Consider the following 25,238-nt stretch of genomic DNA (forward strand, 5'->3'; position numbering starts at 1 on the left):
TTGAGGATTTAAGGCTTCTCTGAGCTTCCTCGTGCATCTTCGCATGTGGTCGAGGTCACCAGATCCTTGGCCATAAGGTCTTCTCCATGCGTGCCTCCCTTGTCGCCTAGATCCGAAACCTGGGGTCTCTCCACTCTAGTCTGACGCCCCTAACGGTGATGAGCCTTGCCGGATCTGTAGGTCTAAGGTTCCTTGTGCGTATCCTTGCATCCGTCGGTGCCAAGATTGCCCGCAAGTGAACCTCTCCGAAGTAAGCCCGACTGAAATGGGTGCATCCAAAGTAGAAGGCCGACAACTCCCCATGCTTTCTCCGCACGTCCTCGGTGCCGAAGCCGTTAGCAAGCGGACCTAGCCATCTGAGCTCCCCGGACACATGTCTGAGCTCGCAGTGCCAGTCCTCCCAGGTCCAGCAGAGGTCATCAACGTACATGATTTCGCATGTGCACAGAAACCCCATGAGAAAGAGGATCTACTCCGACTACAGCTTCCTTCCGCTTCCAACAGCACCAAAACCACCCACGATAGCTCGAATTAGATGGGCTCGACCCCGATAAAGGACGGACGCATGCGCAGAAACTCTAGATGTGTTCCGACAGGCTCAGCCAAGAAGTCCTGGTGCTCATTATCCATCTTCTTCCCCGATCCTTTCATGGGGAGATGCATCCACTTCGGCCAGGCCGGCATCCAGGCTGGCAACACCCGCTGGGAATTCTACTATCTCAGGCATGGCACCTAGCCCGATGGCCAGACTCCAAGCGACAAGATCCAAGGTGAAGGCCAATCCGAGATAAAAATCAACCATTTGAGGTGAAGTGAAGGCAAATCCGAGGTATAACCTGCAAATCCGAGCTAAAAATCTATAGATCTGAGGTGAAGTTAAATTCGAGCAGAGGAAGACCCAAAGGGACCTCTAGAGGGCTAACTTATAAGATTCTCAATCTACAATCGACGATAATACCTCAATGACTTAGAGGCAGACCTAACTTATAAGTGTTGGGTGGATGTCTGGCCAAGACACCACCTCCCAAGATCTTTCCAGTACCACGCGATGCAGCAGGAAAAAAGAAGAAACAAAACAAAAGGAAAAAACAATCAAAATACGTGGATCAGCCACAAAAGGGCTCGCCTCCACGGGGCATGCAAACTTCACTATGAAAAAAAAATTTTACAAGAGGAGACCTCACCCTCAACCCTTGTACACCCAATTCTCTCTCACATGAAGTTCTCCTCACAAAAGCTCTCTCTCTCTTGGAGACCCCCCTGAACCCTTGAAGAGCCTGGCGACCGCTGTCCAGGAGCCTCCTGCTCCTTCTCTCGCAGCGCCCTAGCCTCTCTCTCTCTCCTCTGGTTTGTATGACAGCGAAAAATCGAACCCACACCCTCTGTTTCATCTCAGGCCTTTTTAAAGGCTTAAACCTAGGTTTAAACTTGATTAGAGAGGGTTTAGGAGTCCTAAACAAAGCCAAGAAACTCCCTGACCGTCGGATCAAGATCGGAAATCACCTGGGCCCTCCGATCACGCTCCGATCCACGAAATAGTGCCGTGGACCGCGAGAAATGCGTGGGAAACGCCCACGCGGTCCACAGACCGCGCCGTGGACCACCCGGTCCACGGTGGACCGGGGCAATGGGCCAGCAGGCCTGGGTCGCGCGTCCCGCGCGGGCCTGGGTCCCGCATCCCATGCGGGCCTGGGTCCTGCATCCCGCGCGCCGCCGCCTGCAGCCGCTGCCGGCGGTCCTCCACCGCCTCGATTCTCGTGCCGACTTCAAAAGCTCGTATCTCCTCCATCCGAGCTCCGATTCAGGTGATCTTGGTCTCGTTGGACTCCATTTTTTGCCGCGAACCTCGCTGTGGGCTCAATGTGGGCTGAATCTTGAGGCATCAAATCCTAACAATCTCCACCTCGACTCGATATTCGGTCTCCTCCAAACTTCAAGAGCTTCTGGATCTCCTCGCCCCCATGCCCTGGGGCAATCGCCTGCTGATCATGGATGGGCAAACATGGGAGTCAAGCCAGGATGCTTGATCCCATCTCCGTCGTATGCTGTGCTCCTCCTGACCTGAGACCTGCTCGGGGCATCATCCTGCGGCAATAGGAATCTTACCTTGCGACGTCGCCTCTCATCCTCCCGAGTCTCCTGTCTCGTGCCCGATCCGCCTCCTGGAGCTCCACCTCGCTCTGGGCTCCACCTGGCTCCCGATGCTCCACCTCGCACTGGGCTGCCTGCCAGGTAATAATGTCCTCTGCTCCCCTTCTTCCCCTCCAGCACAATCCTATCGCCGCGTAGCACCCTCAGGATTCCTCCACCAGCTACCATCCTGTAGCCTTTCGAATCCAGTCTACTAAGTGAGATAAGATTCTGCCTGAAATCGGGTATGTATCGGACCTCCCCCAATCTCCTCACTGCACCGTCATGTGTCCTCCAGCTGACCGTCCCAATGCCTCTGATCGCACAGCTCGATCCATCCGGCAGATATACAGTGCTCTCACTGTTCTCCAGGGAGTCAAACTGCTCCTCTCTGCAACACACATGATAGGGGCATGCAGAATCTAATATCCACTGCTGGGAAGAAGTAGATACCTCGTCAGATATCTCCAGGACATCTCCATCTGAATCACTGCCGGCCGTCGCTACAGCAGCCACCGTCCGATTTTTCAGTTGAGGGCAATCTCTGGCTAGATGCCCCAACTCCTCACACCGGTAACACCTGGTTTTGCTCAAGTCTCTCCTGGACTTAGACCGCCCTCGATGCGATCTCCTGTCACTCCGTCTACCGCCTCCTGCACCTCCAGAAGTTACCAAAGCTGAGCTATCGACACCTGAGCTCGAAGCTGGGTTCTCCCTCCTGAGAACTTCGTTCTGGAGTATCGCCGCGGTGACCTCGTCCATCTTGATAGTGCTCTTCCCCACTAGAAGAGCAGTCACCAAGGACTCGTACGAAGAAGGAAGCGACGCCAGCAAAACCAGCACCCTGGTCTTCTCCTCAACGTTCTCGCCAACGCTGAGAAGGTCGGTGAGGATCTTCTGGAAGTGGCTCAGATGCTCCTGCACGCTCTGTCCCTCAGTCATCCGCAGTTGGTAAAACTGCCTCCAGAGGAAAAGAGTGTTGGTGAGAGACTTCGCCATGTACAACTCCTCGAGCTTCGACCACAGCACCATCGGAGAAGTCTCGCTCAGCACATGGATCACCACCTCATCCGTCAGGTACATGCGGATGGTACTCACCGCCTGCATCTGTAGTCGTTTCCAATCCCGCACGTCTATGGTGGTCGGCTTCTCATCGCACAAGAGAGCATCGATCAACCCCTGTTGGATGAGCACATCCTTCACCCTTGCCTGCCACAAGGAGAAATTGCTCTTACCATCGAACTTGTTGATCTCCATCTTGATTGTTCCTGTTTTCTCCATCTTCAGTCTTGCTCACCACCACTGCAATCTGCGTCCTTGTACCGCCTTGCTCTGATACCACTTGTTGGGTGGATGTCTGGCCAAGACACCACCTCCCAAGATCTTTCCAGTACCACGCGATGCAGCAGGAAGAAAGAAGAAACAAAACAAAAGGAAAAAACAATCAAAATATATGGATCAGCCACAAAAGGGCTCGCCTCCACGGGGCATGCAAACTTCACTATGAAAAGAAAATTTTACAAGAGGAGACCTCACCCTCAACCCTTGTACACCCAATTCTCTCTCACATGAAGTTCCCCTCACAAAAGCTCTCTCTCTCTTGGAGACCCCCCTGAACCCTTGAAGAGCCTGGCGACCGCTGTCCAGGAGCCTCCTGCTCCTTCTCTCTCAGCGCCCTAGCCTCTCTCTCTCCTCTGGTTCGTACGGTGGCGAGAAATCGAACCCACACCCTTTGTTTCGTCACAGGCCTTTTTAAAGGCTTAAACCTGGGTTTAAACTTGATTAGAGAGGGTTTAGGAGTCCTAAACAAAGCCAAGAAACCCCCCTGACCGTCGGATCAAGATCGGAAATCACCTGGGCCCTCCGATCACGCTCCGGTCCACGGAATAGTGCCGTGGACCGTGAGAAACGCGTGGAAAACGCCCACGCGGTCCACAGACCGCGCCGTGGACCACCCGGTCCACGGTGGACCGGGGCAATGTGCCAGCAGGCCTGGGTCGCGCGTCCCGCGCGGGCCTGGGACTGGGTCGCGCATCCCGCGCGGGCCTGGGTCCCGCATCCCGCGCGCCGCCGCCTGCGGCCGCGCCGCTGCCGCCCGCCGCCGGTCGCCGGCGGTCCTCCGCCGCCTCGATTCTCGTGTCGACTTCAAAAGCTTGTATCTCCTCCATCCGAGCTCCGATTCAGGTGATCTTGGTCTCGTTGGACTCCATTTTTTGTCGCGAACCTTGCTGTGGGCTTAATGTGGGCTGAATCTTGAGGCATCAAATCCTAACAATAAGATCCCTGTATAGCCCAAGTCATGCGAGAAGCAGAGAGAGATCTAAAAGGACCTTCGGAGGGCTAATCAAAAGGATTCTCAGTCTACAATCACGAGCAGAGCAAAAATGTCGCTCGTATGAAGAATAGAACAAAAATACCGTTCACAAGATGAGCTGAGTAAAAATGCTGTCCATATGAAGAGCAAAACAAAAATATCACTCATATAAAGAGCAGAGCAAAAATATCGCTCATGTGAAAAGTAGAACAAAAATACCGCTCACAAGATGAGCAAAGCAAAAATATTGCTCGTATGAAGAGCAGAGCAAAAATGTCGCTCATATGAAGAGTAGAGCAAAAATATTGCTCACAAGATGAGCAGAGCAAAAATACCGCTTGTATGAAGAGCAGAGCAAAAATACCGCTCTTATGAAGAGTAGAGAAAAATGCCACTCACAAGATGAGCGGAGTAAAAATGCCACTTGTATGAAGAGCAGAGTAAAAATACTGCTTGAATGAAGAGCTCACAAGATGAGCAGAGTAAAAATGCCGCTCGTATGAAGAGCTGAGCAAAAATGCCACTCACAAGATGAGCAGAGCAAAAATGCCGCTCGTATGAAGAGTAGAATAAAAATACCACTCGTGTAAAGAGCAGAACAATAATGCTTCTTACAAGATGAGCAGAACAAAAATGCTACTCATATGAAAAGCAGAACAAAAATGCTACTCACAAGATGAGCAGAGCAAAAATGCCGCTCATATGAAGAGTAGAACAAAAATATCGAGTAGAGCAAAAATGCCGTTCATAAGATGAAAAGAGTAAAAATGTTGCTCATGTGAAGTGCAGAGCAAAAATGCCGAGCAGAGCAAAAATGCCTTAATGGGATGCATGGATGGACGTCTCTGAGGTCGAGGCATCATATCAGCAGTACTCCTTTCGTTTGATTTTCAGACTCAGAAGTAGGGGATAGTATTACGGGGGTACTTTGATGCCTCATATTTATATCTGGGACGTAGATTCTAGAGTGGTTGAGCCATATGTATATTGTGAAGAGGCATCCACAGCATATTCATGATGAGATGAGCTATATTCATACTGAGCTAAGCTATATGAGGCTGAGATGAGCTATATCCAAGCTGAGGTGTTTCTATACTTGGCTATCTTCATGCTGAGCTAAGACTCCACTTGAGTGACACCATGTAGAAAAGGCCAAAAATAATAAATACTCCCATGTGGAGAGCATATGAAGGCTAAAATCTCCATACTCTTAGCTCCTGATTGACAACCTATGCAATTAATAAGTGGGACCCTCATGTACCATGAGGTAACACCACTCACCTAATTTAAGAAGGCCAACAGGTCAAGCACGATCTTTAAGGATATTCAAATCTCCCACTCAATATATTGCCAGTAACAGTCTCCTCACTCTACAGGAGCGAATGAGAACTATAATACCGCGACGACGTGATTAATGGCCCGAGATTTTTGAATTTTCTCAGTCGCCCATTTTCTCAGTCCTCTTCTTCAAATAACAAAAGCTCCAAGGACCCAAGTAAGCAATCCCTCTCAAAGAACTCATTGCTACTATTTTTGTTCTCTGAATCTGACTTGAGCATCGAAAGGTCCTCGCAGGGGTGAAAATCTCATGTTCGGACTTCTTTTGCAGGTCACTCCAGCACTTCCTGCACAAGGATCAGACGTCCGCCTTCTGACCTAGCTGAAATAAGAAGCAACAATTATATTAATATAATATTAATATATATTAGTATTATATTAATATAATAAATTATTATATTTTTATATTACATTATAATATATTAATATTATATTTATATTAATATAAATATAATATTTATATTTATATAAAGTTTAGGAGTAAAAATGTATGATTTTATATCTATTAGGGGTATAATAAGTATTTTACATAGTTTTTCTGAAAAAATGGATTCTCAACCAAACATAAGCTACACTGCAATAAGTCATTTTTTCACGATCAACTAAACGTAGCAAAATTTTATTTTTAAAATTTTATTTTTTTAAAAAATTATTTTTTTTTATGAATCAAACGAGCCATCGGAGGAGCCTCATGTTTTGTTGATATAACTTTATGAGAAAAAAAAATTTTCCAACGAACCAAACGGGTCCTCCGAGGAGCCTATGTTTTGTTGATCCCTGTCCCAGGAGAGGGTCACGTTAACCCCTTGCCAAACCTAGCCAAGCTCCTTCATTCCCGTGGATTCCACATCACCTTCGTCAACACGGAATACATCCACAACTGCTTGCTCCAATCCTATGGCCCCTCTGCCCTGAGAAGCCTGGAAGATTTCCGCTTTGAGACCATCCCTGATGGCCTTCCACTCTACGACGACGTCACCAGAGATATCCCCACACTCTGCTTTTCCAATCCAAAAAAGAACCGCCTTTCTCCCTTCCGCAGCCTCATACTAAAGATCAACATCTCTGCCTCTGAGGTTCCCCCACTGACATGCATCATCTCTGATGGTGTCATGGGCTTAACTCTTGACGTTGCCAAAGTTTGGCATCCCTGAGATTTTATTCTGGACCACGAGTGCCTGTGGCTTTATGACTTACCTCCACCACCAGCATCTCATTGACAGAGGCCTCACACCACTCAAAGGTAAGTGGCATGCATCTGACGTACAGCTTATGCTTCTTAAACATCCTAGGCTCATTAGCAAGACGCCTTTTTCTGTCAAAAAGGACATTGGCTACAGAGCTCCAAGTGGAGCGACTCTTTTGAGATCCAATATCAACCTAATGTCAGGAGCTCCTTATCTTTTCTGTATTAATTTTATTATAAAAAAAACTAATAAAAAATATTTAATTAAATTTAAATTTAAAAATAACTATCCATTTAAATTTCGAATAAACAATCCTATCCATTTGAAACATAACTTAAAAGCAACTACTCAGGATAAAATGACACAATTACTCTTACAGTTATAAAGCAACACTATATTATTATAAAGTAATATTATACTATTATAAAATAATATTGTACTATAATAAAAGCGGCACTACACTATTATAAAAGAATACTATATTTTTATAAAATTATACTACACTATTATAAAACAATACTGTATTGTTGTAAAGTAATACTATAATATGATAATGTAATACCAATTTATTGTAAAGAAATACTATACTAATATAATACAATAAAGTAATATTATATTATTATAAAAGAATACTATATTAAAATAAATAATATTATCTTATTGTAAAGAGATATTACACTAATATAATACAATAAAGTAATACTATATTATTATAAAGGAATACTATACTAATATAATATAATACTACCTTATTGTAAAGAAATACTGAAACATTTTAAAGGATATAAGGGTATAAGAATAATTTCAGTCAAAATGGATAGTTACTTTTAACTTATGTTTGAAATAGGTAGGTACTTTTACATAAAACTCATTTGGAGAGCTGCTTTTAAGTAGAAAGTAGAGTTGGAGATTTATCTTTAATTTTTTATTTTATGAGGGACTAGGGCTCATTAACTGAGAATTTTATTGAGAAAATTTGAGGTTGGACAATGGATGGACTACCATTTTTGTGGTTGATTTTCATTGGCTGAAAGGTTTATCTCTGATCCTCGTGTTTGATAGCCATTTTATGTTCAATGCCTGGCTTGTGCACAACTATGACCATGTACCATACATTATTAAATTAATAAAAAACAGGTGGCTAACTTACTTAGCCTCCTTTCCCATAAAAAAAAAAAAAGAAAAAAAAGGAACTATGTCTGTACCAAATAAACAACTACTTGCAGAAAAAGGATAACTGCGTGCAAGTTTCGAAAAATAAAATTCTTATTGTTAGGAGTGTCCTTAAAAAGACGATCAAAACAAGGAGAGGGCGTTCAATTTCCCAGTTATATGTCCAACTGCCTATTCTAGCTTAAGTGCCTAATCTGTGCATAACTTTATAAACCAAGGCAAAAAGTTGTGGAGGATATATATAGGAATGGAAAAGGTGTCTCCCACAAGCCAACTGTGTTGATTACACCTGATAATAATGTTCTCTTATCAAAAGACGACAGTAACAGCAACAACATTACAACTTTGTGTGACGTGATAGAACTTAACACCTGATCCTTTTGTTCACTGCCATTTTATATTTAGCACTTTCGCAATATTTTATGTTGAATCTCACACACAATGAGACCATGCTTGAAGTTATACTATTTCCCAACATTTACAAATATTTCATGTGCACAGCTATATTTGTTTTGCACATATTATGCCTAATTGTGTTAAGAACAAGCAAGAAAACATGATATAGCCCTGATATTAATGGCAAGAATAATATTTTTAGCTAGGGGGACTACTTGTAAAATGACAGGTAATGTGTCAGTTGCATTCTTAGTAAGTGAAAAATGGCCAGGTTCTATTCATAAAATGCCAGACAAACCAAAGGTAGGGGATCAACTTACCCTGCGATTTTATAACTCAATCATCTCTCTAACATTATGTATCCTTTTTTATTGTCATTAGATACCAGTTACTTAGTGATAGTTATCTCGACATAAAGGCTGGTTAGATCCCAGGGATGAGTAACATGTAGTTGAGGGACTTTCCAAGTTTAATCCGAACAACTTACTCCAATGACTTCATGGTTCACTTACATGATCCGTGAAGCACAAAGAACATCCATGCCTATTGCAGTCATTCTGAATACCTTGGACGACCTAGATCGTCCAATCCGGGAAGCAATGGCATCAATTCTTCCATCCACCACCACCAATTGGCCTCTCAATTTACTCCCTTAGGAAGTGCCCAATACTCGACTCGAGTCCATTAGTGCAAACATGGAAGGCCAAGGCTATTTGGAGTGGTTGGAGTAGAGAGAACCCACATTGGTCATTTATGTGAACTTTGGGAGCATAATAGTGATGACCAACGAGCAATCCAGGATCTCATCCAAAAAACTAGCTGAAAGATATTATTTGAATTTCTTGATCCTGTTTAATGAGTCATCATATACTCTCTCATTTAAACTCTGACAAAGATATGAAGAAAAAGATCCAAATTTATATATTCATTTATAAATATCTTGGCCAGTCCATGGTTAATTCAATGAATCCGTGCTACAATATCTCTTAGTCTATATGAGTTATGGGCTGGGTTCACTCTAATATCATTTATAACAATTTAAGATCTTATTCAAAAAGACTAGCCAAAAATATATGATTAGGATTCTTTGATTTTATATAAATATTCAGGATCTTTCAAACAAATAATTGATATAAAATTAAATATATGCTCGCACACGTCATCACATCAAGTCTTGTGAAGGATGATACTGTTGTGCTTCCACAAAAAATTTTATGTGAGACCAACGGAAGAGGTCTGCTAGCAAGTTGGTGTCAGCAGAATGTAATGCTGTCACACCTATCGATTGGAGGGTTTCTGATGCTCAGCGGGTGGGAAGGCACAAGCAATTGAGTGCCGATGCTATGCTGGCCTTTCTTTGCTCAACAAACGACTAATTGTAAGTATGCATGCATCGATTGGGGGGTAGCAATGGAGATTCACAATGTTGTGAGTAGGGATGACGTGGAGCGGATGGTGAGGGAGCTAATGGGAGGGGAAAAGGGGAAGGAGATGCGAAGGAGAGCATTGGAGTGGAAAGAGAAGGCAATTGGTGCAGCTAAAGCATGGATTCCTCTTTTATGAATTTGGAGAGGATAGCCAAGGAGGCGCTGCTCCTCCAAAAGAATGATATCTAAATCTGATGCTATTGACTTTATATTTTTATTTCAAGTTATGATGGCTGGCTCTTGCACTGTCTTTATGCTGTCTTTAGAATAATAGATTTTTTACTTGTAAGCCTGGCCATGTGTCCAGTCATCTGTCCCTTCTTATAAGCAATGTAATTGATTACATCATAGTGATGTATTGGTGATCATCCAATGTGATGGGATACATGATGATAGCACAGCATCCCTAGCGCTAGCTTAGGGATTGTAGTTACCTTGCCATCATCGTGGGGACAAAAAGATATCCAAAAAAATTTATAATCTGATCCAATTATTTTATAATAATCAAAAATAAATCTAAATTAAGTTTTTGATAATTTATTGGATCCAAGGAAGATTCTAGGATCCAATTTGTTATAGGATAGTATTTGGATGTAATTATATTCAAACATGAAAAATCTGAAAACATGGCCATACGTATAAAATATGGGAACATAAAAAGGGTTATGCAACACAACTTGCCTTCATCCCTTTTCTTCATGTTTACTTTCTTCTCGTATGCATTCACATAACCCTCATCCAGTACCATTTTGATTCCCAAATTCTAACTGATGCTTAGATTTTGATTACATTTCAAGTAAACTAGACATAAGTATAAATTTAAATTGATCTCACAGGTGATTTAAATTTTTCTACAAATTTAGTCACTCACTTCCCATACCGCACTCCTCCATTGTCATCTGCCCCATATTTATTATACATGGAGGGCTATTGTGGTAAGGTCCTTTTAGCTTTTGAAATTATTAATTTTGATTTGTTTGCCTGTTAAAATCATCTAGTAAACTGAGCATCAAAAACTTGAACCCACATTTGAGTCCGGTTATTAATTGAATTTCAATAGGAATTCATCTCTTATGTATTTTGATGGATCCAAACTTGAATCTAAATTCATTTTTTCTTATCAAATTTGAATATGAATATAACATGGATCCGATCTGAATTTGATTTGTTTAAATCTTGCTTGGCATGCAATACTTGAGCTAGTCCTAACATGCTGGATGCCCGCGGCTGTTTCACATATAACTTCAAAAAATTAACAAAGGACCTTAATCAAATTTACAATAAATTTACAACCGAATTCTTGAATTACCTTTTGAACATATGCAGTCCCATAATGAGGTGCCCCTATTCCTCCACATCAATGTCTTTACCCCCAACCTGCAACCATTGCTATTCGAAAACTCTAGTCTCAATACTCTTAATCTCATTATTGTACAGCACTCGAGGCCCATTCTAATGTATTTGGTAGGCTCTCACTTCCCTCAATCTTTCCTCTAACCTGCTCAAAGGTTGTTGAATCATTGAAGAGTCACGATGCCAAGATATAAGCCTTAGCATAGACGGGATGGTGTCAGGAGGTGTGTAACAATCTAAGATGATATTGAAAAAAGGCCAGCTAGAAGTATTATTTGGATTCGTTGACTCTATACAAATATCTAAAATCTACTTAATATATAGGCAGTATGAGACTAAATATATCTATCCCTACAGACTCTTATTGTTTAAATTCTACGATCCTTACCAGGATAAGAGTCCAAATCCAATTACAAAGAGCCTATGTCTAGTCCCAAAAGGACTCATGCTATAGTATTCTCTAATCTATATAGACCATAAATTAGATCCACTCTGATATTATTTGTAACAATATGAATCTTATCTAAAAAGACTAGTCAAAAAATATTATTTGAATTTTTCTTATGTAAATACCCAAGATCTATTCAATGTGTAGATAGTGTGCGACTAAATATATATTTTACATTGATCCTAGCAAAGTGAATTTGCTAAATAAGTTTGAGGCCATGTTGAAGAGAAGTAACATATAAGATGCAACCGGCAATATTGCGACCTAAGCCCAACCCAATCTCAATTTGGGTTGGGCTGCAGCATTGAAATACACAAGCACCAGCATGCACATGCAAAATAACTTTGTTTTGGGAGAGATTGATTTTGTACACTGTTGGTGCAAAAATCTGCCAGCGCCGGAGAAGCTGGAGTTGTGGGGGTCACGATCGCCGTCGGGACCTGCAAAAGAAGTCTAAACCGGAGGTGGGGTTGCTCCGGCAAGACCCTCCGACGCTCAAGTCAGTTCTCTGCCTCAACAAGAATAGAGTGCTCGAACGAAAATTTTAGCAGAGTTTCTAGGTAAAAATGAGAGCTTAGAGAATAACGTATATGAGGTCCCCTTTTTATAGGCGGAGGGGGCAACAGACTGATAGCGATGTCTGTAACCGTCCGGCAGCGGGCTGTCCAGAGTCAGGAGGAGTTTGTTGCGAAGAGTAGTGGAGCGGAATCGTGGCTATCACCGGGACATACCACGTGGAGTCTGTCGTGGGGAGTGGGACGGCGTCCGTTGTCGTGACTTGCCAGAGGATGGAAGAATCACGCGGTATCCGTCGCAGGAAGTGGAGCAGGATCGTGGGCATCATAGCAGTTGGCCAGGGAGTAATGGAGCCGCGCAGAATCCGTCGCAGGAAGTGGAGTAGAGTCATGGCCGTTACTGCGGCCACGTCAGAGAATGCAGGCCTGTCGGCTGAAGCTCGACTGGAGTGTCTGGTGGGGAGAGGTGGTTAGCTACCCGTTTGAGAGGAGCCCAGAGTCTGGCTCCCGTAGGAGTTCGGACGAAGTCTTCCTTCAGTTGAAGTCGGGGACGAGGTCCGGCTCCCACGGGAGTCTGGATGGAGTCTTCTCGCAGCTGGAGTCGGAGACGAGATCCGGCTCCCATAGGGGTTCGGGCTGAGTCTTCCTGCAATTGGAGTTGTGGGTGAAGTCCGGCTCCCATAGGAGTCCGGACGTAGTTTACCTGTAAGTGAAGTCGTGGGCGGAGCCCGGCTCCCGTAGGAGTCTGGACGAAGTCCGCCTGCAGTCGGAGTTGGGAATGAGGTCCGGCTCCCGTAGGAGTCCGGGCGAAACCTTCCCGCAGCTGGAGCTGGAGATGAGGTCTGGCTCCCATAGGAGCCCGGGCGAAGTCCACCTGCAATCAAAATCAGGGGTGAAGTCTGGCTCCCTTAGGAGTCCGGACGAAGTTTACCAGCAGCTGGGGTTGAGGACGGAGCCCGGCTCCCGTAGGAGTCCGGACGAAACCTTCCCGCAGCTGGGGTCGGGGACGAGATCCGGCTCCTGTAGGAGTCCACCTGCAATCAAAATCAGGGGTGAAGTCCGGCTCTCTTAGGAGTCCGGACGAAGTTTACCAGCAGCCGAGGTTGAGGATGGAGCTCGGCTCCCGTAGGAGTCCGGACGAAACCTTCCCGCAGCTGGGGTCGGGGACGAGATCCGGCTCCCGTAGGAGTCCGGACTGAGTCTTCCTGCAGTTGGAGTTGTGGGTGAAGTCTGGCTCCCGTAGGAGTCCGGACGTAGTTTACCTCTAAGTGAAGTCGTGGGCGGCACTCGACTTCCGTAGGAGTCCGGGCTGAGTCTTCCTGCAATGAAAATTATGGGTGAAGTCCGGCTCCCGTAGGCGTCCGGACGAAGTTTACCTGTGAGCGAAGTCATGGGCGGAGCTCGGCTCCCGTAGGAGTCCGGGCAAAGTCCGCCTGCAGCCGGAGTAGGGAACGAGGTCCGGCTCCCGTAGGAGTCCGGACGAAGTCTTCCCGCAGCTGGAGCTGGAGATGAGGTCTGGCTCCCGTAGGAGCCCGGGCGAAGTCCACCTGCAATCAAAGTCAGGGGTGAAGTCCGGCTCCCTTAGGAGTCCGGACGAAGTTTTCCAGCAATCGGGGTCGAGGATGGAGCCCGACTCCCATAGAAGTCCGGGCGAAGCCTCTCCGCAGTCGAGGTCGGGGATGAGATCCGACTCCCGTAGGAGTCCGGACTGAAATCTGGTAGTTGTAGGAATCTACCGTTGGAGAAGTTCAGCCGTTGGCGAAGTCCGGGGTAGTTCGGATTGGAGTTGAACCTGGCTGGAAGAAGGCTGGAAGGGATTCGGGGAACAACTGATATTCGTAGAAAGTCGGCTGGCGGCGGAGCTTAGTGAGCGCTTAGGGCGGCTTAATAGATAACTGGGGGAACTCATGTTGAAGGAGCTCGGGTGGTGTTGTGGGAGTTCGTCCGTCGGGAAAATTCAGTCAGCACTGTGGGAATCCGGCTGTTGGAGAAGTCCGGAGAGATACCATCTGCGGTCGAAAGTCGGAGGAGTCCTGGGAGGGTCAATCCTGTTAAGAACTTCAGCTGAGGGTATTTTATACCCAACACCAGTCCTCCTACTTTCGAGTTCGAATTTCGAATGAAGGAAGTACAGAAAGATTGTCACAGCCGAAGTTGCTCCCTCGATGTCTGCGCGCAATCGTCCTCAGATATTTTGGCATTTAATGCGCGTGCGCTGGGGTCTTTTTAAATCGAGACGATCCGAAGAGGCTCTTTTGGAATCTGCAGCGGAACGGTGCTCAAGGCGTGGCGCACTTTTTAACCGCCCGCTGTGGTGAGTGGGACACGCGGCGAAAAGAGACCGGCTATAGGGGATTCGCAATCATCATTATGTCGGATCTCAGGGCCTATTTGAACCCGCACTCCTCCTCCAAGAGTCCCGCTCTATCCGACGGTCTCGTTCTGGCATCCTTCTTCTTCCTGAGAACTTCGATTTTTCTCAGCGCTCTTTCCAGCCTTAGGCGTTCCTCGAGCCGTCCCCACTTCCGCACCTTCGTACTTCTCCGAATCGCCTATGTTAGTCTCGAAACTCCTTCCTCTTTTTGTTCTTCCTTTTGTCGTTCGATCTTTCTTCCTCTTGCTCTGCACATCAGTCCCCCGAGATCTTGTCCGTGATTTTCCCCGATTTTTAGGGATTTCGCCTCTGTAAGTGGTCTTCATGTGATTCTAGATGTCTTCCAGGGGTTCTTCTTCTAGCGGCTCTAAGAGTTCGTCTGTCTCGGTCTCCCAGAGTCCTCAGGCGGTAGATGAACCGGTAGGTAGAGCTGAACCTCGTCCGATTTTTGCACTGAACATCATTCCTTGTTCTCTGACTCCGGACGAACTCCAACTGATAAGAGTTCAGTATGGGGTTCCTCCAGAGTACGAACTGGAACTTCCTGGCTCGTCCGACCGGGCTAGTGCCCCTCCCTCCGGCTGTTTCTGCCTGTACCAGGAGGCCTTCCGTGCTGGACTTCGGCTTCCTCTGCCACCTTTTGTCATTGCTCTTTTTCGATTTCTGGACATTTCTCTGGCTTCGGTTGCACCGAACTCCTTTAGGTTTTTGATAGGGTTCCTCTCTCTTTGTCATGTAGTCGATGTCCAGCCCACCCTTTTTTTGTTTAGATACTTCTACACCTTCAAGCGTCATCCCACGGTGAAGGATTGATGGTACTTCTCCCCACAGTTCGGTAGGAAGGGGTTACTGAAGGGTGCCTCTTCTTCTATCCATAACTGGAAGGGGAAGTTTCTTTATGTTCGATGCCCGACATTGAGGCTAGAGTTGCCCCCTTGGGGCCTCCTGAGGGACTCCGTTCGCCGGGCGCCCAGCTTGGGGGGAGACGACCATCAAGCCTCCCAGAAACTCTTCAAATATCCAACTCTTTCTCTCCCCAACCTCCTGAAGGAGCAGTTTCTGTTCAACATCGGCCTGAGCCCCCTAGATCCCGCCAGTATTTCATCTCTCCTTTTTTTTCTTTCTTTTTCTTTCCTCTCTTTCTCCCACTTCTTTTCTTTTCTTCTTTTTCATGCCCTCTTTTTCTTTTCTCTTTCTCTTTTTTTTTTTTTAGGCATGGACGCCGAAGAAGCACAGATGCTTGCCAGGGGCCTGAAGGCTCTCAAAAGAAAGGGCGCCACGGCCTCCGGGCCGGCGAAGAGGGCCAGAGCGGAGGGGACGAGTTCGACCGCGCCCGCCCAAGCGACTTCAGCCACCGACGTCCTTTCAAACACTGAGCGTCCCGCCGGCCGGGCTTCCCCGAGGGGTTTGAGTTCTCCTACCGAGGTCCCCGCTTCAGAGACCCATCCAGAGGAGGTGCCAGGGGGTGAGAGGAGGAAGAGAAGGAAGACCTTGGCCCGCAGAGTCGGCAGTCGTCGGGCTGCCACTGAAGAGTCCCGCGGCTCTGAAGAGGAGTAGGGGGATGATCCCTTTAGTGACAGGGATCTAATAAAAAAGCTGGTAGACGGGTGCTCACTGCCCGAAGTCGTCCAGAGGATCGTCCACGTCGATCCTACACAACGAGTCTAGGACTCATTGGGGGCCTTCCTCGAGGTAAGTAGATTCGTCCTCCCTTTTTCTTTCGCTTTTTCATTTAATTAACTTCCCAGCTCCCATTCTGACTCTCCGGTCGCCCTTGCAGCTCGGGCACCAACTCCTCGCCAACATCGAGACGACAAACAAGACGGTGGAAGGTCAGCAGGTCGAGGCTGCCCGCCTTAAGGAAATGGCCCTCGAGGTGGCCGATCTTCGAGAGGCACTTGAGAGAGAGAGACAGACCTCGATGGAACAGAAGGCCGACCTGGAGGAGATGGTGAGGAGGGCAGAGGCCGAGGTTGCCAACATGGCGGAACAGATCCCGACCCTGGTCTCGGAGGTCAGGAGTCAAGCGGTGGAGGAGTTCAAGACTTCCACCGAAATGAAGAAGTTGAAGGTTGAGTTCGGTCAAGCCGCATTCAATAGAGGGTTCGAGCTCTGTCAGGAGAAGATGGTCGTGAAATTCTCCGAGCTCGACCTCAGCTTCTTGGATGAGGCATCCGAGGATGAAGCTGGACCCTCCACCACCGTTGCAGCCACCGCGGTCCACCCCCCAGAGGTGCCGAGTCCCCCCATTGATCCAGAGGTCCAAGACCTCTAACCTTGTATTCTTCCTTTATTGCCATTTTTCTTCTTTCTTTTGTCTTCAAGAAACGTTCAGTCAATAAAATTGGTCTCCTCCTTGTGGAGAATTTTTCTTCTCTTCTTTTTCTTTCTTTCTTTCTTCTTCTTTGTAATGAGCTGCGTTTTAATACGTTGACCTCCCGATGGCAGTGCCCCGTCGAAGCGCTTCCCTTGCCTCGGGGGATTCCGCTGAAGTCTACAATCCAGAGGCTGAAGAAGAAAGTCCTCCATTTAACAAAAAGGTCGAAGAAGATAGAAGGCGAGCTTTACAGGTTGAGGGAGAGTCATTCCGAAGCCACCTGGAGGCCACCTACTTTCAGAATCTCCACGTGAAGGGGTTCATGGAGTACAGCCGGAGGAAGGCAAACTTTGAGAAGGAGCTTGAGGAACACAAGAAGCGTGCCAGCGATCAAATTTGAGCTCAAGCTGCCAAAATCAGTTCCCTCAGGGTGGAGCTGTCGGCTGTCTGGGAGAGGATTGGCCAGCTGGAGGAAAGTTCATCCCGACTTTTGACTCGGGCCGACAGCGACCGGGAGTGGTCGAAGAAGGTCTCCGACCTCCAGCAACAGCTCCAGGATGCCGAGGCGAGCTACGATACGTACCGGGCTGGCTGGCGCAAGCAGGTGGATGAATACAAGGGGAGGCTCTGGATGGCGACCGACGAGGTTGCCCGCCTCCGAAGGCAGCTAATTGAGGGGGCTCAAACCGCCTCCACTCGGGATTCCGACGAACTCCAATCCTTGAGAAGGATCGCAGAAGAACTATCCGTCGCTCTTGGGGAGGGGAAGGTCGAGTTGCAGCAATTGAAGATCCAGCTGATATGCGAGCAGCAGACCGTCAAGGACGCGGAGGCAGAATCTGAGGTCTTGAGAAAAAGGCATCGAGAGGCGAAGAGCGAAAGCCAACGATTTCATCGAAGATACATGGAGATATTAATGAGAGAGAGAGAATTGGAAGCAGAAGTCGGACGTTTAAGGGGTTCCCTGGCGAGGGTCGAAGCCGAAAGTCCGAGGTCGGAGGAAGCCGGATCCCCTTAGGGCTCTTTTTGTCTTTCCATCTTTCCATGTATATATCTTTTCTTTTGTTGTTTTATCTTGTTCTTGTTGTTTTGCTTTCCTTCTTTTAGCCTGCTGGGCTTTGTAGTGTATATTTTGTGGATGAAATGAAAAGAGGATTTTGTGTTACCTCATCCACGTGTCGCATTAAATCGTCATCCGCCGAACTTCTTTCGTCTCTTGACTTGTTCGATGTCGGTGTCGTTCGGAGGTGCCCAGTCGTTGCCACGTTGATTTGCTTTTCTTGTCGTCCATGGTCATAGGCTCGAGCTCGTGGTCTGAACTTCGCATTACCTTGGAGGAGTCATTATTTTCTTAACCCGTGTCGAGAGCCTTCTTAGAGACCGCGGATGCTCGGTAGGAGCTCCCATTTTTGTTGAGACGAAGTTCCCTATGTTTTTGGTGTAGTTTATTTTTTATCTGTTGCCGATGTAGTTCATCGCTTTTTCTTTTTAATTTTCCTTCTCTTTTCTGAGCGAGGGTCCTCCCCTTGCTTTCGCGGGGTCGCGTAGAGGTGTGGAGGTGCCATTGAGGGAACTTTTCCCTTTATCCGATCATGTTGGGTGACCAGATTTTTGTCATCATCAGGACGAGGTCCTCCTTCTGTCCTTGACGTAGTCGATCTCAGCTCAGGTTAGGACGAGATTCTCCTTCTATTTCCAACGGGACTGTGGGGGCACATAAAGGTCATTGCGAGGGCCTCTCCCCCATCCGGTATAAAAGAACCGGGTCTTCAACTTTGCTCATGTCAGGACGAGATTTTTTCCTATTCCTAACATGGCTGTGGGGGCACATTAGGGCATTGTAGGGCCTCTCCCCCCATCCGGTCTAAAAGAATCGGGTCTTCGACTTTGCTCACGTTAGGGCGAGGTCCTCCTCCTGTCCCTAACATGACTGTGGGGGCGCATAAGGATGTTGTAGGGCCTCTCCCCCCATCCGGTCTAAAAGAACCGGGCATTTGACTTTGCTTATGTTAGGGCGAGGTTCTCCTCCTGTCCCTAACACGGTTGTGAGGGCGCGTAAGGGCGTTGTAGGGCCTCTCCCCCCATCCGGTCTAAAAAAATCGGGCCTTTGACTTTGCTCATGTTAGGACGAGGTTCTCCTCCTGTCCCCAACATGGCCCAGGGGGCATCCAAGGGCCGTTATGTGTGCCTCTCCCCTGATCCGATCTTAAAATAATCAGACTTTTATTTTGCTCATGTTAGGACGAAGTTCTCCTCCTGTTCCTAACATGACCATGGGGGCACTCAAGGGCCATTATATGGGCCTCTCCCCTGATCCGATCTTAAAATAATCAGACTTTCATTTTGCTCATGTTAGGATGAGGTTCTCCTCCTGTTCCTAACAAGTACCTTATTTTAATTGTTTGAAGGGGTTATCTCCATTCGTAACAAGTCCATGCTAAAAGGAAAAGACATGCAAAGTCGAAAGAAATTTTGATTCAAAGCAAAGTCGCGAGTAGTACATTTACAGGTTTCTCGAGTCCCATGGTCGTGGAAGGTCCGCTCCTCCTTGAGGTCCCCCGGTGATGGAGTCGATGGTCCCAATTGGAGGCCGATCTCCGGGCTGCTCCTCCCTCCTTGACGGTTCAGGTTTCGGTAGGGTCCTTGGCCGATCCTCTCTGCCTTCAGATCGACGTCGAATGAACCTGTCGAGCCGACCTCGCCTGATGAGCTCCTCGATCTCGTCCCGGAGCTGAATGCACTCCTCTGTGTCGTGGCCGTGGTCACAATGGTAGAGGCAGAACTTGTTAGGATTGCGCTTCCCAGGGTGTGTGCGCATCCTTTCCGACCTTGGCAGCTGCTCCTTGACCTCCATCAGCACTTGGGTTTTCGAGGCATTAAGGGGGGCATAGTTGCGAAATCTTCCCGGTGGAGAATCCCACCGAACTCCTTGGTCCGGGCTTCTCTGCCTACGTACCCAGAGAGGAGTACGGACACGCTTGTGCCCGGGAGGAGTTCGAGAACGTGGCCGAACTTCTCTCGACCCTTTTTCGACTGCGGACTTACTCGAGTCTCCTGTCTGCCGCTCCCTCACAGTCTCCTCATCCTTCATTTTGAAGGCTTCTTTCGCTCGGGCGTACCCTTCAGCCCGAGCTAACAGATCAGCAAAATCCCTGGGGTACTTCTTCTCCAGGGAGAATAAAAGGTCATTCTTCTGAAGGCCGCCCTTCAGAGCGGCCATTGCTACCGATTGATCCAAATTCCGGACCTCCAGCGCTGCGACATTGAAACGGTTGATGTAGGCCCGAATGGACTCCCCCTCCCTCTGCTTGATATTGATGAGGGACTCCGAACCCTTCCGGGGGCACCGACTGCTGACAAAATGGGCCATAAATTGGTGGCTCATCTGATCGAAGGAAAAGATGGTACCCGACTTCAGCGTCGAGTACCAGTTTCTTGCCGTTTCCTTCAAGGTGGATGGAAAGGCTCGGCATAGAATGGCGCCGGATGCGCCATGAAGCAGCATCATCATCCGGAAGGCCTCCAGATGATCAACCGGATCCGAAGTCCCATCGTAGCTTTCGAACTGGGGGAGTTTGAAGTTTGGCGGGATCGATTCCTGCATGATCATTTGAGAAAAGTGAGGGTCAGTGCAAATATCCTCACCATAAGCGGAGGGAGCGTGGCGGAGTTCTTCGATCCACCGGTTCATCTCCTGGAGCCTCCGATCCAGAAAATCCTCTCGACTACGGGTCTCGAGGGTCCTCTGGCAGAATGGGGGTAGAGATCTTCCAGGGGTGGAGTCGTGATCCGACTGAGGGCTCTCCACTCTCGGGTTCGCCTTCTCAGGAAAGACGGGGCGGCTGGCCCAAGTGGCCCACCCTACCGTCGGATTTTGGTATTCCGGTGACACTCTTTTCAGGCGCACTGATGCCTGCGGCTGCTGCTGCTGCTGCATGGCCTGCACAGCTTCAGTGAGGCCTCTGACCTGCTGCACCAGCAGATCAAATTGCCCCGCACCGACCACCGTTACCGGAGGAGGAGGAGGAGGCTGGGAAACTGGAGGTGAGACCGGAGCCTGAGATCTGACCGCGGAGGCTGTGGATCGTCGCGTGGATGCCATGCGGGGAGGCATCGGGCAAAGACCAAATGGAGGAAGGAGGAGAGGACGTCGGAAAAGATGCCCGGGGGCGGTCCCGTTGAGCGCTCCTTTAAGAACAAGGGTACTGCGAAGACACGATCCTTCCTCTAGCACCAATCCTGTTGGTGCAAAAATTCGCCAGCACCGGAGAAGCTGGAGTTGTGGGGGTCGCGGTCGCCGTCGGGACCTGCAAAAGAAGTCTAAACCGGAGGTGGGGTTGCTCCGGCAAGACCCTCCGACGCTCAAGTTAGTTCTTTGCCTCAACAAGAATGGAGTGCTCGAACGAAAATTTTAGTAGAGTTTCTAGGTAAAAATGAGAGCTTAGAGAATAACGTATCTGGGGTCCCCCTTTTATAGGCAGAGGGGGCAACAGACTGATAGCGATGTCTGTAACCGTCCGACAGCGGGCCGTCCAGAGTCAGGAGGAGTTTGTTGCGAAGAGTAGTGGAGCGGAATCGTGGCTATCACCGGGACATGCCACGTGGAGTCTGTCGTGGGGAGTGGGGCAGCGTCCGTTGTCGCGTCTTGCCAGAGGATGGAAGAATCGTGCGGTATCTGTCGGAGGAAGTGGAGCAGGATCGTGGGCATCATAGCGGTTGGCCAGGGAGTAATGAAGCCGCGTGGAATCGATCGCAGGAAGTGGAGCAGAGTCGTGGCCGTTACTGCGGCCACGCCAGAGAATGTAGGCCTGTCGGCTGAAGCTCGGCTGGAGTGTCTGGTGGGAAGAGGTGGTTAGCTACCCATTTGAGAGGAGCCCGGAGTCCGGCTTCCGTAGGAGTTCGGACGAAGTCTTCCTTCAGTTGAAGTCGGGGACGAGGTCCGGCTCCCACGGGAGTCTAGACGGAGTCTTCTCGCAGCTAGAGTCGGAGATGAGATCCGGCTCCCGTAGGGGTCCGGGCTGAGTCTTCCTGCAATTGGAGTTATGGGTGAAGTCCGGCTCTCGTAGGAGTTCGGACGTAGTTTACCTGTAAGTGAAGTCGTGGGTGGAGCCCGGCTCCCGTAGGAGTCCGGGCGAAGTCCGCCTGCAGTCGAAGTTGGGAACGAGGTCCGGCTCCCGTAGGAGTCTGGGCGAAACCTTCCCGCAGCTGGAGCTGGAAACGAGGTCTGGCTCCCATAGGAGCCCGGGCGAAGTCCACCTGCAATCAAAATCAGAGGTGAAGTCCGGCTCCCTTAGGAGTCCGGATGAAGTTTACCAGCAGCCGGGGTTGAGGACGGAGCCCGGCTCCCGTAGGAGTCCGGGCGAAACCTTCCCGCAGCTGGGGTCGGGGATGAGATCCGGCTCCTGTAGGAGTCCACCTGCAATCAAAATCAGGGGTGAAGTCCGGCTTCCTTAGGAGTCCGGACGAAGTTTACCAGCAGCCGGGGTTGAGGACGGAGCCCGGCTCCCGTAGGAGTCCGGGCGAAACCTTCCCGCAGCTAGGGTCGGGGACGAGATCCGGCTCCCGTAGGAGTCCGGACTGAGTCTTCCTGCAGTTGGAGTTGTGGGTGAAGTCCGGCTCCCGTAGGAGTCCGGACGTAGTTTACCTGTAAGTGAAGTCGTGGGCGGCGCCCGGCTCCCGTAGGAGTCCGGGCTGAGTCTTTCTGCAATGGAAATTGTGGGTGAAGTCCGGCTCCTGTAGGAGTCCGGACAAAGTTTACCTGTGAGCGAAGTCGTGGGCGGAGCTCGGCTCCCGTAGGAGTCCGGGCAAAGTCCGCCTGCAGCCGGAGTAGGGAACGAGGTCCGGCTCCCGTAGGAGTCCGGATGAAGTCTTCCCGCAGCTGGAGCTGGAGACGAGGTCTGGCTCCCGTAGGAGCCCGGGCGAAATCCACCTGCAATCAAAGTCAGGGGTGAAGTCCGGCTCCCTTAGGAGTCCGGACGAAGTTTTCCAGCAATCGGGGTCGAGGACTGAGCCCGGCTCCCGTAGGAGTCCGGGCGAAGCCGAAGCCTCTCCGCAGTCGAGGTTGGGGACAAGATCCGGCTCCCGTAGGAGTCCGGACTGAAATCTGGTAGTTGTAGGAATCTACCGTTGGAGAAGTTCAGCCGTTGGCGAAGTCCGGGGTAGTTCGGATTGGAGTTGAACCTGGCTGGAAGAAGTCTGGAAGGGATTCGGAGAACAGCTGATATTCATAGAAAGTCGGCTGGCGGCGGAGCTTAGTGAGTGCTTAGGGCGGCTTAATAGATAACTGAGGGAACTTATGTTGAAGGAGCTCGGGTGGTGTAGTGGGAGTTCGTCCGTCGGGGAAATTCAGTCAACACTGTGGGAATCCGACTGTTGGAGAAGTTCGGAGAGATATCATCTACGGTCGAAAGCCGGAGGAGTCCTGGGAGGGTCAATCCCGTTAAAAACTTTGGCTGAGGGTATTTTATACCCAACATACGCTATTCAAATCAAGTGATTTATGGTACTGTTTCTACTAATTCAAGTCCCCGGATATTCGCTGCTATCTATAACACCACCAATGGTCATGTCGGGAGAGAACTTCGGGAGAAGATTGGAAAGGCTTCCCGAGCTTTCATTGCCTTAAGTGATTGTGGGCAACTTCAGTTGTATTATTACTGCTTCTGAGAAGAGGGGAGGTCTAGCATTCACTGCTAATTGGGAGGCCAAGATTTTAAGGAGTTCATGAGAACTAGTGAGATGTTTGATTTGGGGTTTCTTGGGGCAAATCTTACGTGTAATAATCAGAGAGGACAGGCATGAATGTGAGGGCGACCAAAGACAGGACTGGTGAATACTTAATAGTCGGAACTATTCTCAGGAGCATATATCACTCATCATCCTTCTCACTTTTTTTTTTTTTTTTGACTAGAGTGGAGAAAGCAAGGCACTTCCCCCCATTCATTTGAGTAATGATCAGTGCATAAAGTAGAAGTGTAGTATAGAATAGGGTGGGAGTAAGAAGTGAAAAAGGTGATGTTCTATTACAGGCGAGCGTAGGGGATGAATGATGTTGGGCTAAGATTGTCGGGCAGGGAACGGAGACAGAAGTGGGCCCCCTTTAGGGTGACGTTCATTTGTGGCCAGACTATTACATGTGGACAAATAGGATCAGGTCCAGTGACCCATCTAGTAGTCACTCAAGATTAAGACAGAGTGAGAATTCATCTTATCCACCAGAATATGCCCCGGGATTTGAATTGATTGATTGGATGTGGTCCATCCAATAATATCCTGACTAATAAACCATATATTTGTTCATTGGACCTTGATGAACAAGTATCTTTTACACAGTTCAAGGAATGTCATAAAAGCAAACCCTACTTTTGATTTCGAAAGATTTGATGCCTTCAAGCAGGCCGTGAGGGGTTCTGCCCCTTTTCACTGAAAACCTTCGTGTTGTTGATGCGCGAGTCCTAAAAGGTTGTTCACAATGCTTGGCATATTCATACTAATGGATCTGCCCACATATAACGTCTCAGAAGTTTGAGAGCTGCTCGAGATTTTTTTTTCTCCTGTGATTGAAAGGGAGATTATGGACCACCCATATTTCAATGATTGAGCCAGACGGCAAAGAATACAGAAAGGATTAATCAGTAGCTGCCTAGCAGAACAAGACAGCTTCCAAGAAAGGAACAAAATAGTGAGAGAATTCAGAGTGCCACTAGAGCCGCTCTTGAAACTTGGAATAGACAATCGATAATATTCTGAGAAGGACAAATGAGTGGGAGATTGTGATTACAGAAACCCAGCAAAGGGAGACAGAGCGTGTAATTGGGGAGGATGAATTACAGATGCTTAATTAGGCTCCAACCTAATGAGTGTCACAAATTACAGAGAATGCAACATTGTAGCTGTAAAAAACAAGACTTCAATGGCTGCAGAATAGAGATACGAATATAATTAGGTTCTATCACCAATCGACTGTTATCGGGAGGAGAAATAGAATTCTGCAGGTTATGAACTCGGAGAGGAGGGAAGGATTCTATTTTGATGCCTTTACGCATTTTTTTCAAACAAAGGTGGCACTTCAATGCTGGACCATATCCAGGTAGACCATTTGAAGTCATTGGGATCGGACAAGGGGAAATTATTGCCTGGACCACATCCAGGTAGACCATCCAAATCCCATGATGGTTTACACGCCACATTAACCATTGTATTTCACAAATTCCCAATTGCACGTTATTTACCGTGCACATGCTCTGAGATGCGCGCTGGTTTACCA

The 25,238-nt window shown here is 48.2% G+C and overlaps 1 pseudogene; it reads left to right on the forward strand.

Moving 5' to 3' along the window:
- The first annotated feature begins 5,826 nt into the window (after positions 1-5,826).
- Positions 5,827-10,154, forward strand: LOC140856291 (7-deoxyloganetin glucosyltransferase-like; annotated as a pseudogene).
- The last annotated feature ends 15,084 nt before the right edge of the window (positions 10,155-25,238 follow it).

This window comes from Elaeis guineensis, chromosome 3 (genome assembly GCF_000442705.2).
Source record: "Elaeis guineensis isolate ETL-2024a chromosome 3, EG11, whole genome shotgun sequence".
Classification (NCBI taxonomy): Eukaryota; Viridiplantae; Streptophyta; class Magnoliopsida; order Arecales; family Arecaceae; genus Elaeis; species Elaeis guineensis.